The sequence below is a fragment of the Carcharodon carcharias genome, chromosome 5 (genome assembly GCF_017639515.1).
Source record: "Carcharodon carcharias isolate sCarCar2 chromosome 5, sCarCar2.pri, whole genome shotgun sequence".
Taxonomy (NCBI): domain Eukaryota; kingdom Metazoa; phylum Chordata; class Chondrichthyes; order Lamniformes; family Lamnidae; genus Carcharodon; species Carcharodon carcharias.
Genome location: NC_054471.1, coordinates 21989369 through 22004389, shown reverse-complemented (window position 1 = coordinate 22004389; position 15021 = coordinate 21989369). Strand labels below are relative to the sequence as shown.

Sequence of the window (15021 nt, the reverse complement as noted above, 5' to 3'; positions counted from 1 at the left end):
AGAAGGAAAGGGAAAAGGGAGAGAAAGGAAAAGGGAGGGCATGAAAAGGGGAGACCAAGAAAGGGAAGAGTAGAAGGGTAAGAGGTATTTAACAGAAGGCAGGGCAGCAAGAGCGCAAAGAAGGCAGGAATGGGATCATGTGTTGGCAAGAGGAGAAGGCTTCAGGAGCTGAGGGTAGATAAAGAGCAGATAAGGCCAGAGGTTACAAAAACAGTAAAAAGACAGAACTAAAGGCTCTGTATCTGAATGCACATAGCATTCGTAACAAAACATGAATTTATTCTATTTGACAGCACAGATAGAAATAAATATGTATGATCACAGAGGCACGGCTGCAGGATGACAAAGGCTGGGTCATGAATATTCAAAGGTACATGACATTTAGGGAGGATGGGAAATGAGGGAAAGGTAGAGGGTAGCTCTATTACTTAAGGATGATATTGATACAATAGAGAGAGATGACCTTAGATCTAGAGATCAAGATGTAGAATCAATTTGGGTAGAGGTGAGAAATATTAAAGGCAAGAAGTCACTTGTGGGAGTGGTTTTTTAGGACCCGTAACAGTAACCACACTGGAGGACAGAGCAACCAGGAAGAAATAAATGGGGGCTTGTGAGAAAGGTACTGCGATTATCATGGTTGATTTTGATCTACATTTTGATTGGATGAATCAGATTGGCAAAGGTAGCCTTGATGGTGAGTTCATAGAGTGTTTTCATGACAGTTGCTTAGAGCAGCTCATTCGAGCACCAACCAGACAGCAGGCAAAACCAGATCTGGTAAAGTGCAATGAGACAGGATTAATTAATGACCTCATAATCAAGGCACCCCTAGGTAGCAGTGATCTTATGATTGAATTTCACATTCAGTTTGAAGGAGAGAGCTGTGGATCTAAGTCTAGTGTCTTAAACTTAAATAAGGGCAATTACAAGAGAATGAGGAGAGCTGGATAAAGTGAACTGGGAAATTAGGTTAAGGGATAGGTCAGTAGAGATGCCGTGGCAGGCACTGAGAAAGGAAGACTTAATGGTTAACTAAGGAAGTTAAAGATAGCATCAAATTAAAAGAAAACGCGTATAATTCAGCAAAGATTAGTGGCAAGTCAGAAGATTGGACAAAACAAAGAATATCAAAGAATCACACAAAATCAGAGTGCAGAAGAGGCCTTTCGGCCCATCGAGTCCACACAGACAAGTGAGAAACACCGGACCTACCTACCTAATCCCATTTACCAGCACTTGGCCCATAGCCTTGAATGCTATGATGTGCCAAGTGCTCATCCAGGTACTTTTTAAAGGATGTGAGGCAACCCCCCTCCACCACCCTCCCAGGCAGTGCATTCCAGACCATCACCACCCTCCGGGTAAAAAAGTTTTTCCTCACATCACCCCTAAACCTCTTGCCCCTCACCTTGAACTTATGCCCCCTCGTGACTTAGCCTTCAACTAAGGGGAACAGCTGCTCCCTATCCACCCTGTCCGTGCCCCTCATAATCTTGTACACCTTGATCAGGTCGCCCCTCGGTCTTCTCTGCTCCAATGAAAATAACCCAAGTCTATCCAACCTCTCTTCATAACTTAAATGTTTCATCTCAGGCAACATCCTGGTGAATCTCCTCTGCACCCCCTCCATTGCAATCACATCCTTCCTATAATGTGGCAACCAGAACTGCACACAGTACTCCAGCTGTGGCCTCACAGTTGTACAACTCCAACACGACCTCCCTACTTTTGTAATCTATGCCTCGATTGGTAAAGGCATATACCTTTTTCACCACCCAACTAAGATGCCCCTCTGCCTTCAGAGATCTATGGACACACATGCCAAGGTCTATTTGTTCCTCAGAACTTCCTAGTGCCATACCATTCATTGAATACTTCCTTGTCAAATTACTTCTTCCAAAGCGTATCACCTCACACTTTTCAGGGTTAAATTCCATCTGCCACTTATCTGCCCATTTGACCATCCCATCTATATCTTCCTGTAGCCCAAGACACTCAACCTCACTGTTAACCACCTGGCCAATCTTTGTGTCATCCACAAAATTACTAATCCTACCCCCCACATAGTCATCTATGTCGTTTATATAAATGACAAATAACAGGGGACCCAGCACAGATCCCTGTGGTACGCCACTGGACACTGGCTTCCAGTCACTAAAGCATCCTTCTGTCATCACCCTCTGTCTCCTACAACTAAGCTGATTTTGAATCTACCTTATCAAATTGCCCCGTATCCCATGTGCCTTTGCCTTCTTTATAAGTCTCCCATGTGGGACCTTGTCAAAGGCTTTGCTGAAATCCATATAAACTACATCAACTGCACTACCCTCATCTACACATCTGGTCACCTCCTCAAAAAATTCAATCAAATTTGTTAGGCATGACCTCCCTCTGACAAAGCCATGCTGGCTATCCCTGATCAAACCTTGCCTCTCCAAGTGGAGATAGATTCTCTCCTTCAGAATTTTCTCCAACAGTTTCCCTACCACTGACGTGAGACTCAATGGTCTGTAGTTCCCTGGCTTATCTCTACAACCCTTCTTAAATAGGGGAGCCACATTAGCTGTTCTCCAGTCCTCTGGCACCTCCCCTGTGGCCAGAGAGGAATTAAAAATTTGGGTCAGAGCCCCTGCGATCTCCTCCCTTGCCTCCCTCAGCAGTCTGGGACACAAATCACCCGGACTTGGAGATTTGTCCACTTTTAAGCCTGCCAACACCTCCAATACCTTGTCACTCCCTATATCAATTTGCTTAAGAGCCTCACAGTCTCTCGCCCAGAGTTCGATACCTTCATCCTGATTCTCTTGGTGAAGACGGACGTGAAGAATGACTAAAAGATTAATAAGGAGGGAGAAATTAGAGTAATAGGAGAAAGATAGCTAGAAAGATAAAAACAGGTGGTAAGAGTTTCAACAGGTACTTAAACAGAAAGAAAGTACAGTGAGCACTGGTCCACAAGTGCATGCGCCTGGGGAATTAATAATGGAAAATAAGGAAATGGCGGATAATTTGAACAAATATTTTGTGTCTGTCTTCACTATGGAAGACATAAATAACATCACAGAAATAACTGTAAATCAAGAGGTGAAGTGGGGGAGGAACCTAAAACAAATACAATCACCACGGGAACTGTACTAAGAAAACTAAAAGCTGACAAGGCCCCAGATCCTGATGGACTTCACCTAGAATCTTAAAAGAAGTGGCTGCTGAGATAGGAGATATATTGGTTTTGATTTTCGAAAATTCCCTAGACTCTGGAAAGGTCCCATCAGATTGGAAAATAGCAAATGCGAGTCCTCAATTCAAGGAAGGAGACAACAAAAAACTACAGCCTAGTTAGCTTAACGTCTGTCATAGGGAAATTGCTGCAGTCCATTGTTAAGGAAGTTATAGCGGGGCACTTAGAAAATCTCAATACAATCAGGCAGAGTCATCATGGTTCAAGGGAAATCATGTTTGTCTAATTTATTGGAGTAACAAGCATCATGGATAAAGGGGAACCTGTGGATGCACTGTACTAAATTTCCAGAAGGCATCTGACAAAATGCCACATCAGAGGTTACCAACAAAAAGGAGCTCATTGTGTAGGAGATAACATATTAGCACGCAGGAAACACAGTAGGCAAAATTGGGTAATTTTCCAGTTGGCAAGATGTGACGAGTGGAGTACCACAGGAATCAGTGCTGGGCCCCAGCTATTTACAATTTTATATCAATGACTTGCAAGAAGGGACCAAATGTATAGTTGCTAAATTTGCTGATGACACAAAGAGGTAGGAGAGTGAGTTACAAATAGGACATAAGGAGTCTGAAAAGGCATTTAGATAGGTTAAGTAAGTGGGCAAAAATTTGGCAGATGGCATATGATATGGGAAAATGTGAACTTGTCCATTTTGGCAGGAAGAACAGGAAAACAGCATACTATTTAAATGGAGAGAGATTGCAGAACTCTGAGGGTGGATCTGGATGTCCTGGTACATGAATCACCAAAGTTAGAATGTAGCTACAGCAAGTGATTAGGAAGGCAAATGGAAAATTGTCATTTATTGTAAAGAAATGGAATATAAAAGTAGGGGTGTTTTGCTATAGCTGTACAGGGCATTGGTCAGAGCACATCTAGAGTACTGTGTACAGTTTTGGTCTCTTTATTTAAATGCGTTAGAAGCAGTCCTGAGAAGGTTTGCTTGACTGACATCTGGGATGGAGGTTTGGGGGGGGGGGGGGTGCATTATCTCATGAGGATAGGTTCATTAGGCTGGGCCTGTATCCAATGGAGTTTAGGAGTTTGAGAGGTGATCTTACTGAAGCATATAAGATTGCGAGGAAAATTGACAGGGTGGATGCTGAAAGACTGTTTCCCCTAGTGGGAGAGATTAGAACTAGGGGGCACCGTTTAAAAATAAGGAATCTTCCATTTAAGACAAAGATGGGAAGAATTTTTTTCGCTTAGAGGTTGTGGGCCTTTGGAACTCTCTTCCCCGAGAGCAGTAGAGACAGGGTCATTGAATATTTTTAAGGCAGAGGTAGACAAATTCTTGACTAACAAGGGAATCAAAGGTTATTAGGGGTAGAAGAATGTGGAGTTGAGGCTACAATCAAATCAGCCATGACCTTAATGAATGATGGAGCAGGCCCAAGAGGCCAAATGGCACATTCCTAATTCATTCGTACATACGTAGGTAGAGAGTGGAGAAAGAGCAATGGATTGCTGCACTGGAAAACACAAAAAAATTGATATAAATGCAACATACTCATGTTAAGAAAGAGAATGAGAAAAAGAGAGAAAGGAAGGGAAAAAAAGAGGAAGAAACAGACAGGCAGAAACAAAAAAGGGTGACAGAAGGAAAGAACAAAAAAAAGGAAGGACTGGGGAGAAGGGAGGAATGAAAAGAAAGAAATGTGGAATTTTAAAAATAGAAAAAAGGAAAGAGAGAAAGAAAACAAGGGAAAGCAAGGGCAGAAGGAAAAAAATAGAAAGAATAGAAAGAATGATAGGATGGAAAGGAAAGAGAGATGTGCACTTACATTGTAGATTTTAAAACAGGATCCAAAGCATTGTACAGCCAATGAAATACCTTTGAAATGAGGTTATTGCTGTAATAAGAATCTGTCGAGTTATTATAAATTGAAGCCATAATATACAAGAAAATGAGTAAACTTTGAAACAAAATGCACTCAGAGGGGACATAGAGGCCCTAAGAGAAGCTGGAATAGACTAGCAGGACCAACCAGAAACCCAACATGTTTTTCTTAATTTTAGACAGGAACAAGACTGAAAGGCAGCAAGATTTAGCAAAGATGAAACAAAATTAAATTTAAAATGTAAAAATAAGAATGGTACACTTCAAAATGATGACTTATTGACAAGAAAACAAGACAGCAGGTGGCGTCTGTGAAACATAATACAGTCCATATCCAAATGCAGCAAAACCTGGAAATATCTAGGCTTGGACTGACAAGTGGCAAGTAACATTCACACCATACAAGTGCCAGGTAGTGAACAGCTCCAACAAGAGAGAATCCAACCATCATCCCCTGACATTCAATGGCATGACCATCACTGAATCCCCCACTATCAACATCCTGGGGGTTACCATTGACCATAAACTGAACTGGACCAGCCATATAAATATTGTGTCTACAAGAGCAGGTCAGACGTTAGGAATCCTTTGGCGAGTAACTCACCTCCTGACTCCCCAAAGCCTGTCCACCATCTACAAGGCACAAGTCAGGAGTGTGATGGAATACTCCCCACATGCCTGGATGAGTGCAGCTCCAACAACACTCAAGAAGCTTGACACCATCCAGAACAAAGCAGCCCACTTGATGGGCACCCTATCCACAAACAAACATTCACTCCTCCACCACTGATGTACAGTAGCAGCAGTGTGTATCATCTACAAGATGCACTGCAGGAACTCACCAAGACACCACCTTCCAAAACAGGGCAGCAGACACATGGGAACCACCATCACCTGGAAGTTCCCCTCCAAGCCACTCACCATCCTGACTTGAAAATATATCACCATTCCTCCACTGTCGCTGGGTCAAAATCCTGGGACTCCCTCCCTAACTGCATGGTGGGTGTACCTACACTGGGATGCAGTGGTTCAAGAAGGCAGCTCATCACCACCTTGGCAAGGGCAATTAGGGATGGGCAATAAATGCTGGCCCAGCCAACAATGCCCACATCCCATGAATGTGAATTTTTTAAATTCACAAAGTCTGGGTAAGTGGGTCATTTAATGCTCCATCTAGTGGTAGAAATGTGAAGTTATAAGTGTGATAGCTACCAAAATGATGCCATCCTGGTGCTCCCCAATTATAAAAGAACAATGAAGTCCTAATAAGATGTGCATGATGTTCATGCAAATTTTATATATTATAGATAACCAACATTTTGTAAATTTGAAATAAAAACAGAAAATGTTAGAAAAACTTGCAGATCTGGCAGCATCTATGGAGACAGAAACAGAGTTAACGTTTAGAGTCCAATGTAATTACTTATGTAAATTTGAGTTCAAAAACAAGCAATTCATTTTGTCAGGAAGAATGTGGGTAAGCAATACAAATAAAATGATGCAACCCTTTAAAAGCTGTATGTACTCAATTTGAGAAGATAGCAAGACAAGTTGAGAGGAATGTTAAAAAGGCATCGGGACCCTTGGTTTTGTAAATAAAGTGCAAAAACAAGAAAGTTATGCGGAACCTTTATTTAAGGTAATTCGTGAAAGTACCAGAGGCAACATTAGGGAAAAAATTCTTATACAGTAAGTTATAATGATTTGAATGCTTTGCTTGAAAGGGCAGTGGAAGCAGAATTCACCAAGGCTCCTTAGACAGCACCTTCCAAACCTATGGCCACTACCACCTAGAAGGACAAAAGCAGCAGATAAATGGGAACACCAACACCTGGAAGTTCCCCTCCAAGTCACTCACCACCCTGACTTGGAAATATGTCACCATTCTTTCACTGCTGCTGGGTCAAAATCCTGGAACTCCCTTCCTAACAGCAATGTGGGTGTACCAACACCACATGGACTGCAGCAGTTCAAGAAGGCAACTCACCACCACCTTCTCAAGGGCAACTAGGGATGGGCAATAAAAATGCTGGCCCAGCCAGCGAAGCCCACATCCCGTGAATGAATTTTTAAAAAATTGTTTACAATCTGCTAATGCGGTTTGAAAATGGTCACTAAGGTGAAGAATCCTGAGGACTTCCTGTGGTACCTATCATGAGAGAGCAGATTAAACATGGAAGAGAAGTCAAGAAGAAACTTGAAAGAGTAAAAATAATAGAGAAAATACTCCCCTCATCCTTGAAAGGGGAGAATCCTATAGGAAGGAGTTATGAAATGGTACATTAATAAGTTTCCCCCAACTCCAGAGGCCACCGTTAATCTTGGCTGAACACAACCTGTGAAGTGCATAGTACAAGAAATGTTGAAAAGCTGTTTTCGGTGAACAGCATGGGCTACCTCTGTTGGATGCTACGAGTCATAAAGAGAGGGAGGGACTTAAAGCTATAGCTGTGTTCTCAGAGGGAGCTTAAAACTACAGCTTAATGTTCTCAAGGCCAGCTATACACCAGTGCCCATGACACCTAATCAATAACTTTTAAACAAAACTTGAATCTCTCCTCTCTGGAAACATTCCACAGAGTTACTGGCAAAGACAGTCCTCCAAATATCCTAGGGCCACACTTTGCATATGAACATTGTGAACGCTGAAAAACTTGGGAGGGCATTACTTAAGAGTTCAATTTTGTCCAAATTCAATCTCCACACTTTCTAGTGATAACAGAACCATAACTCTCAATATCTGAGTATACAAATACTTACTCTTTATAAGTGTAACTCATCACCGAGTCATATGGTTTTAGGTTCAAGTCACTCTCCAGAGACTTGAGATAACCAAGACTGACAGTCAAGCATCATACTGAGGGAGTGCTACACTGTCGGAAGTGCCATCTTTCAGGTGAGATGTTAAACCAAAGCCCTCCCTTTACACTCTCAGGTTGTCAAAATAGTCTCAAGGAAATATTCAAGGAAAAGTACAGGAGCTCTCTCTGGTGTCCTGGTCAATATTAACCTTTAAGCTAAGCCTAAAACAATTATCTAGTCATTATCTCACTGCTGCTTGTGAGACATTGCCACATAAAAACTGGCCCGAAACATTAACTCTGTTTCTCTCTACACAGATGCTGCCAGGCCTGCTGAGTATTTTCAGCATTTTTATTTTATTTGAAATAAATGATAGCTTTGCCAGCACTGCCCACTAAAATTAGTATACTGAAAATTTGGTTTAAACACTCAATATTTTATAAATCTAACTAATGCTAAAACTTAAAAAGAAAACACTGACATTGACATGATACTGACATTGTGAGCATTTAATGAAAAAAATAAATTTGGTGTTGATAAGCGTACAACATACCCTCATTCACAGGCACTTTGAGGCAACCAATAAACCTAAATGGGCAACTCTCATTTCACTAGAAAACACCATCAACATAATCTCAACCTCTCAATTTGTTTGACTGGTGACAAGGACTCAACTTCCACTTCTCTTGTTGCCATTTTCTCTCTCTTATGTTTTGAAGTGGTGCATATGTAACAGTTTACCCAAAGGACACTAAGGTTGGGGGATTTTGGGGGTGGGGGCAAGAGGATTAACTCTACCCCCATACTGTGCCCTTCCCCTGATCAAGCACTGCTTTTGTTTAAAACAGGCATTTGTAATAAATGATACTCACGTTGTTCTTTAATTTCTGAATCAGTGCCCAGAAGGTAAGCATGCGGTTTGAATTTCCTTTCAGAACACTCTTCTTTAACCAGTGGAAAAAAAACACTACAGCTGTATCTCATAATTACAGGCAGAGTGCCTTATTTGAAACATCCTTTTCATTTAAATGTCTATGTCCAGTGTAAGCAACTTCCAGGAGCTTTGGATGGAGAATGATTCTCTTCATAGATTAACTTGTTCTATATTTAGCTTGGATTATTAAGACTACACTTGCTACTGCCCTGCTGCATAAGCACACTGCAGGATGATATATCGAACTGGGATTCCAACTGCTGCTACAGGACATTGAAGGGATCAAGGGAAAAATGCCCAAAAGACAAATGCAGACATACAAATAAATTACACTAATTGTACATCACAGAATACATTTCTGAACAATCCTCAATATAGTAGCAGGATCTGATATATCATTTTTTTCTTAATCTTTTAAATACTGTATTGCCTGTTCAAATGAAAGTGAACTCCAAACACACGAAAAGTTACTCAACCAATCAGAGAGACTACAACGGTAGCTGCCTTATTAGTGTGACAGCGATGGGTCAGTAGGTGAGTGAGGGGGGAGGCGATGGCATAGCGGTATTATCACTGGACTTGTAATCCAAAAACCCAGGGTAATGCTCTGGGGACCCAGGTTCAAATCCCACAATGGCAGATGGTGAAATTTGAATTCAATAAAAATTATCTGGAATTGTTGATTGTTCACTGATGTCTTTTAGGGCAGAAAATCTGTAACTCCAGACCCACAGCAATGTGGTTGACTCTGAAATGACCTAGCAAGCCACTCAGATCTCAAGGGCAATAAATACTGGTCTAGCCAGCGATGCCTCCATCTCATATACAATGAATTCAGTTTAGGCAGGTTCTTACGTTATAGATAGTCAATGGTGCGCCAGAGACAAGGGCAGACGGTTAGAAGGAAATTTATAGGAGAAATGAATTCTGAGACTTGGTCAGAATCAAGATTTACCCAAAGCCTGCACTAAATACAACAGCTGTCTTCAAGTGGCCATCTTCAGTTCTTTTGGTGGAACAGCATTAAGAAATGAAAATCAACTTTCCCAAAAATATTCTCCCTCAATTTACCAATGCACCCCAACAATACCTCAAAATATTCAGGTCTTCCATGTCAGTTCCAATTATGCATATATCAAAGAACCTGATTGAAAGGTATGTTCCAGTGGTGTATTAGCACCACTCACCAACAGAACCACCACAAACCCTATCTCAATGAAGACCGGGGTCAAACCGGGGTCATTGCAACACTGTACCTCATCTCCAGAAAATTAGCCACAGACATGGAGATAATCTACAGGACAGACTGGAAACTGTTCAGCCTACACTGCCTTCAATCCAAAACTAAAATCACTCCAACCACTCAATCATAAAGCTTCAGTATGCCGATGACACTTGTGTGCACTCACTTAGAAACTGAGCTGCAGGTCAATGATGACTTCTTCTCCGAAGCATTTGACAAAACAGACTTTTAACTAAACAGCTGGAAAACTAAGGTCCTCTTAAAGCCAGTTCCCACATCACAACACCACCCCCTGGTGAGATCCTGGAAAATGGGGCCATTTTGTGTGATTTGGGAGCCTTCTTTCAATGAAAGCAGTCGCAGCAGATGAAAATTCATCATTGCCTCCAATATGTCAGCTCAACCTTCAGCCGACTGAGAAACAAAGTATTTGAGGGCCAGGATCTCAAACACCAGACTAGTGTCATGGTTTTCTGGGTAGCAGTGATCCCCACACTCCTTATACATAATTGCATTAGACATAGTTCAGGGAAGGTTCATTTAACTGATTCCTGGAATAAGGGGGTATCCTATGAGAAAAGGTTGGACCTGTATCCATTGGAGTTTAGAAGCATGAAAGGTGATTTTATTGAAACAAATAAGATCCTGAGGGGACTTGACAGGGTGGATCCTAAAAGCATGTTTCCCCTTGAGGGAGAGGCTAGAACTAGGAGACACAGTTTAAAAATACAGAGAGCGGTCTCCAATTTAAGATGGAGATGAGGAGAAATTTTTTCAATCAATCAAGAAATTTGTTTGAGCTCTTCCCCAGAGGCAGGGCCATCGGATATTTTTAAGGCTGAATTAAATAGATTCTTGGTTAACAAGGGAGTCAAAGGGCATAGGGGGTACAAAGAAAAGTGGAGTTGAGGCCACAAAGAGATCAGCCAAAATCTTATTGAATGGCAGTGCAGGCTCAAGAAGCTGAACGGCCTATTCCTGCTCCTAATTCATATGTTTATATGCTTCAGAGACTTGGACAACCTACAACAGGCACCTCAAAACACTAAGTAGAACCAACAGCAGTGCCTTCAAAAGATCTTCCAAATATAGAGGCAAGAAAGGTGATCCAACCGCAGCGTCCTCTCCCAAACCCAACATGCCCAGCATCAAGACGCTAATCACTCAATCACTGGGCAGGACTCCCAAAGCAACTGCCCCATTCAGAACTCAATTGCGGCAGCAGAATCCCAGGGACGACAGCGGAATCGCTTTAGGGATCTCCTTAGACATCACTGCCAATTCATGGGAGTCTCTGGCCTGCAACCGAACAAAATGGAGAAGGCTCATCCAGGAAGGCACTGAGCATATCAACAGACATCATCAGGAACATGCAAGACAGCAGAGGGAGCGCACAAACCTCCAATCAACCCTTTTACCCAACCCTTCAAGTACCACCTGCCCATATTTGTGTTGGACTGGAAACATACTGCTGTAGAAAGTTCTCCTGAACACACTCTAGGAACTCTTGCCCCTCTTTGCCCTTTACACTACTACTATCCCAGTCTATATTCAGATAATTAAATGCCCCTGTAATTTCTAATTTCCTTGCAAATTTGTTCCTCCACATCTTTTCCACTAGTTGGCAGCCTATGGACTACACCAAGCAATATAACTGCACTTTTTTTATTCCTTAGCTCTAGCTAAATAGATTCTGTACTTGACTGTTCTGGGACATCCTTTCTCTCCAGCACTGCAATGTTCTCCTTAGCCAATGCTGTCATCTCTCCTCCATTCCTGCCTTTCCTAAACACGTTGTATCCAGAAATATTTAACACCCAGTCTGTGAGCCTAGTCTCCATTATTGCCACAATATCATATTTCTACCAGGCTACCTGCATCTGCAACACACCAATCTTATTTACCACAGTTCTTGCATTCACATACATGAAATGCAGTGCTGTTTTTGGCTGCAGCTGGAGTTTGGTGACTGAGGGAGTTCAGTGAGAAGGGAGGAGGTGCTCCTTTCTTTTTCTCAGAAAGAACAGCGACGGCCTTGGTAAGTAGGTACTAGTGAGTAAATTAGAAAAGTGTAATTTTTTAAATAAGTTGCTATACTTGGATTTAACTGAGAAGCGCCAGGAATAAGGGAAATTTAGGGTCAACGTAATAGAGTAATATAAATAATCCAAAGTAGAATAAAGTTAAGATAAGGGAAGTAAGTTTAAGACATGGCAGGGCAGCTCAGTCAAGTGGAATGAGTGTCCTGTAATATGTGGGAAGTCATGGACACTACCGGTATCCTAGATGATCACATGTGCAGGAAATGCTGTCAGCTGCAGAAACTTGAGCTCCAGGTTTCAGCGCTCGAGCAGCGGCTGGAATCACTGTGGTGCATCTGCAAGGCTGCAAGCTACGTGGATAGCTTGCTCAGATAGTTGGCTGCAGCTTAAGGGCCTGGAGACAGAGAGGGAATGGGTGACCACCGGGCTGTCCAAAAGAAATAGGCAGGTAGTGCAGGAGTCCCCTGGGCTCCCCCTCACAAATCAGTTTTCTGTTTTGGAAGCTGGGGAGGGCGCTGGTTCCTCAGAGAACTGCAGTCAGAGCCAGGTTTGTGGCACCACAAGTGGCTCGGCTGTACAGGAGGGGAGGAAGAAGAAAGGAAGAGCTATAGTGATCTGGGATTCATTGGTTAGGGAAACAGGCAGGTGCTTCTGTGGTTACGGAAGTACTCCAGGATGGTATATTGGCTTCGTGGTGCCAGAGTCAGGGATGTCACAGAGTAGCTGCAGGACACTCTTCTGGGAAGGGTTATCAGCCAGAGGTCATGGTCCACATTGGTACCAATGTCTTAGGTAGGAAGGGGGATACAGTCCTGCAATCAGAATTTAGGGAGCTAGATGGAAAATGAGCAAGCAGGACCTCAAATGTAGTAATCTCCGGATTACTCTCAGTGCCATGTGTCAGTGTGTACAGAAATAGGAGGATAAGGCAGATGAATACGTGACTGGAAAGATGGTGCAAGAGGGAGGGCTTTAGATTCCTGGGACACTGGGACTGGCTCTGGGGGAGTTGGCACCTGTACAAGCCGGACTGGTTGCACCTGAACAGACTGGGGCTGAGTTCCTTGCAAGGCGTTTTGCTAGTACTGTTGGGATGGCTTTAAACTAACTTGGCAGGGGTGTGGAAACCAAGAGAAAATATTAGAGAGGAATACCAGAGTGCACAAAATACTGGAAGGGACAGATAACTAACTATTCTCTATACTAGTGTTAATAGATAAAGTTGGGGCAAGGGAGAAAGTAACAAAATCTAAATCAGGGTTACTATGCATTATGTGAATGCATGGAGTATAGTAAATAAGATTGGGGAGTTACAGACGCAGTTCGCCATGTGGAAATATGATGTTGTGGCAATAATAGAGACCTGGCTCAAGGAAGGGCAGAACTGGTTATTAAAAATTCCCAGTACAAAGTGTTCAGAAGAGATAGAAAGGAAGGGATGGAGTGGCAGTATTGGCCAAGGAGAGCATTGCAGACCTGGAGAAAGAGGATGTCCCAGAGGGTTCAAGGACAGAAACAATTTGGCTAGAGCTAAGGCACAAAAAGGGTGCAATTACATTGCTCGGTATAGTCTATAGACTGCCAAATGGCGAGGAGGACGTAGAAGAACAAATCTGCAGGGAAATTACAAAGAGATGCAAGCAATGGGTGACTTTAATTACCTAAATGTAGACTGTGACAGTAGTAGAGTAAAGGATGGAGAGGGGCAAAAGTTCCTAGACTCTGTTCAGGAGAATTTTATACAGCAGTATGTGCTCAATCCAACAAGAAAAGACACACTGTTGGACCTGGTTCTTGGAAAGGAGGTGGGCCAAGTAGATCAAGTGTCAGTGGGGAAACATTTAGGAGACAGTGATCATTGTATTGTACGTTTTGGGATGATGGTAGAAAAGGATGATAGGCAATCCAGAGTAAGAATAATTAACTGGACAAGAGTCGACTTCGATGGGGCAAGAACGGAGCTGGGCCAGATAGACTGAAACCAAAGATTGGCAGGAAAAAGTGTAGCTGAACAATGGGCTACCTTCAAAAAAAAGAATTGGTTCAGGCACAGTCAAGGTATATTCCCTCAAAAGGGAAAGATAGGGCAAACAAATCCAGAGCTCACTGGATGAAAAAGGAGGTTTAAATTAAGATAAAGAAGAAAAAGTGTGCTTATGACAGGTGTCATGTAGAAAGCACAATTGAGAACCAAGAGGAATACAGACGGGTCTGTGAGGTGAAAAAGCATATTAGAGAAGTGAAGAGGGATTATGATAAAAGACTGGCAGCCAACATGAAGAGGAATCCCAAAGTCTTCTATAGACAAATAAATAGTAAAAGGGTGGTAAAAGGATGTAGGGCCGATTAGGGACCTAAAAGGGAATTTACACAGGGGCGAGATCGCTGAGATATTAAATTAACACTTTGCATCCATTGTTACCAAGGAAGTAGATGCTACCCAGACCGTGGTGACAAATGAGGAAACTCTGTCATTCGAAGGGTTCAAAATTGATATGGAGGAAGTGTTAAATAGACGGTGGGTGCTTAAAGTTGACAAGGCACCGGGACCGGATGAGATGCATCCAAGAACCTTGAAGGAAGTGAGTGTAGAAATTGAATTGCAGGGGCACTGGCAATAATCTTTCAGTCTTCCCTAGATTCGGGGGTGGTGCCAGAGGCCTAGAGAATTGTAAACGTTACCCCTTATTCAAAAAAAGTTGTAAGGATAAGACCAGCAATTACTGACCAGTCAGTTTAACTTCAGTGTTGGGCAAGATTCTAGAAACAATTATTCAGGATAGAATTAGTAGCCACATGGAAAAATATGGGTTGATAAGAAAAAGCCAGCATGAATTTCTAAAGGTGAAATCATGCTTAACTAACTTGGAATTTTTTGAAGAGGTAACAGACAAGGTTGATGAGGGTAATGCTGTT

At 42.4% G+C, this 15021-nt stretch overlaps 1 protein-coding gene across 6 annotated transcripts in view; it reads right to left on the bottom strand.

Moving 5' to 3' along the window:
• Positions 1-15021, bottom strand: part of disp1 (dispatched homolog 1 (Drosophila)) — a 423869-nt gene that overhangs the window by 268799 nt on the left and 140049 nt on the right. The window lies entirely within an intron of this gene.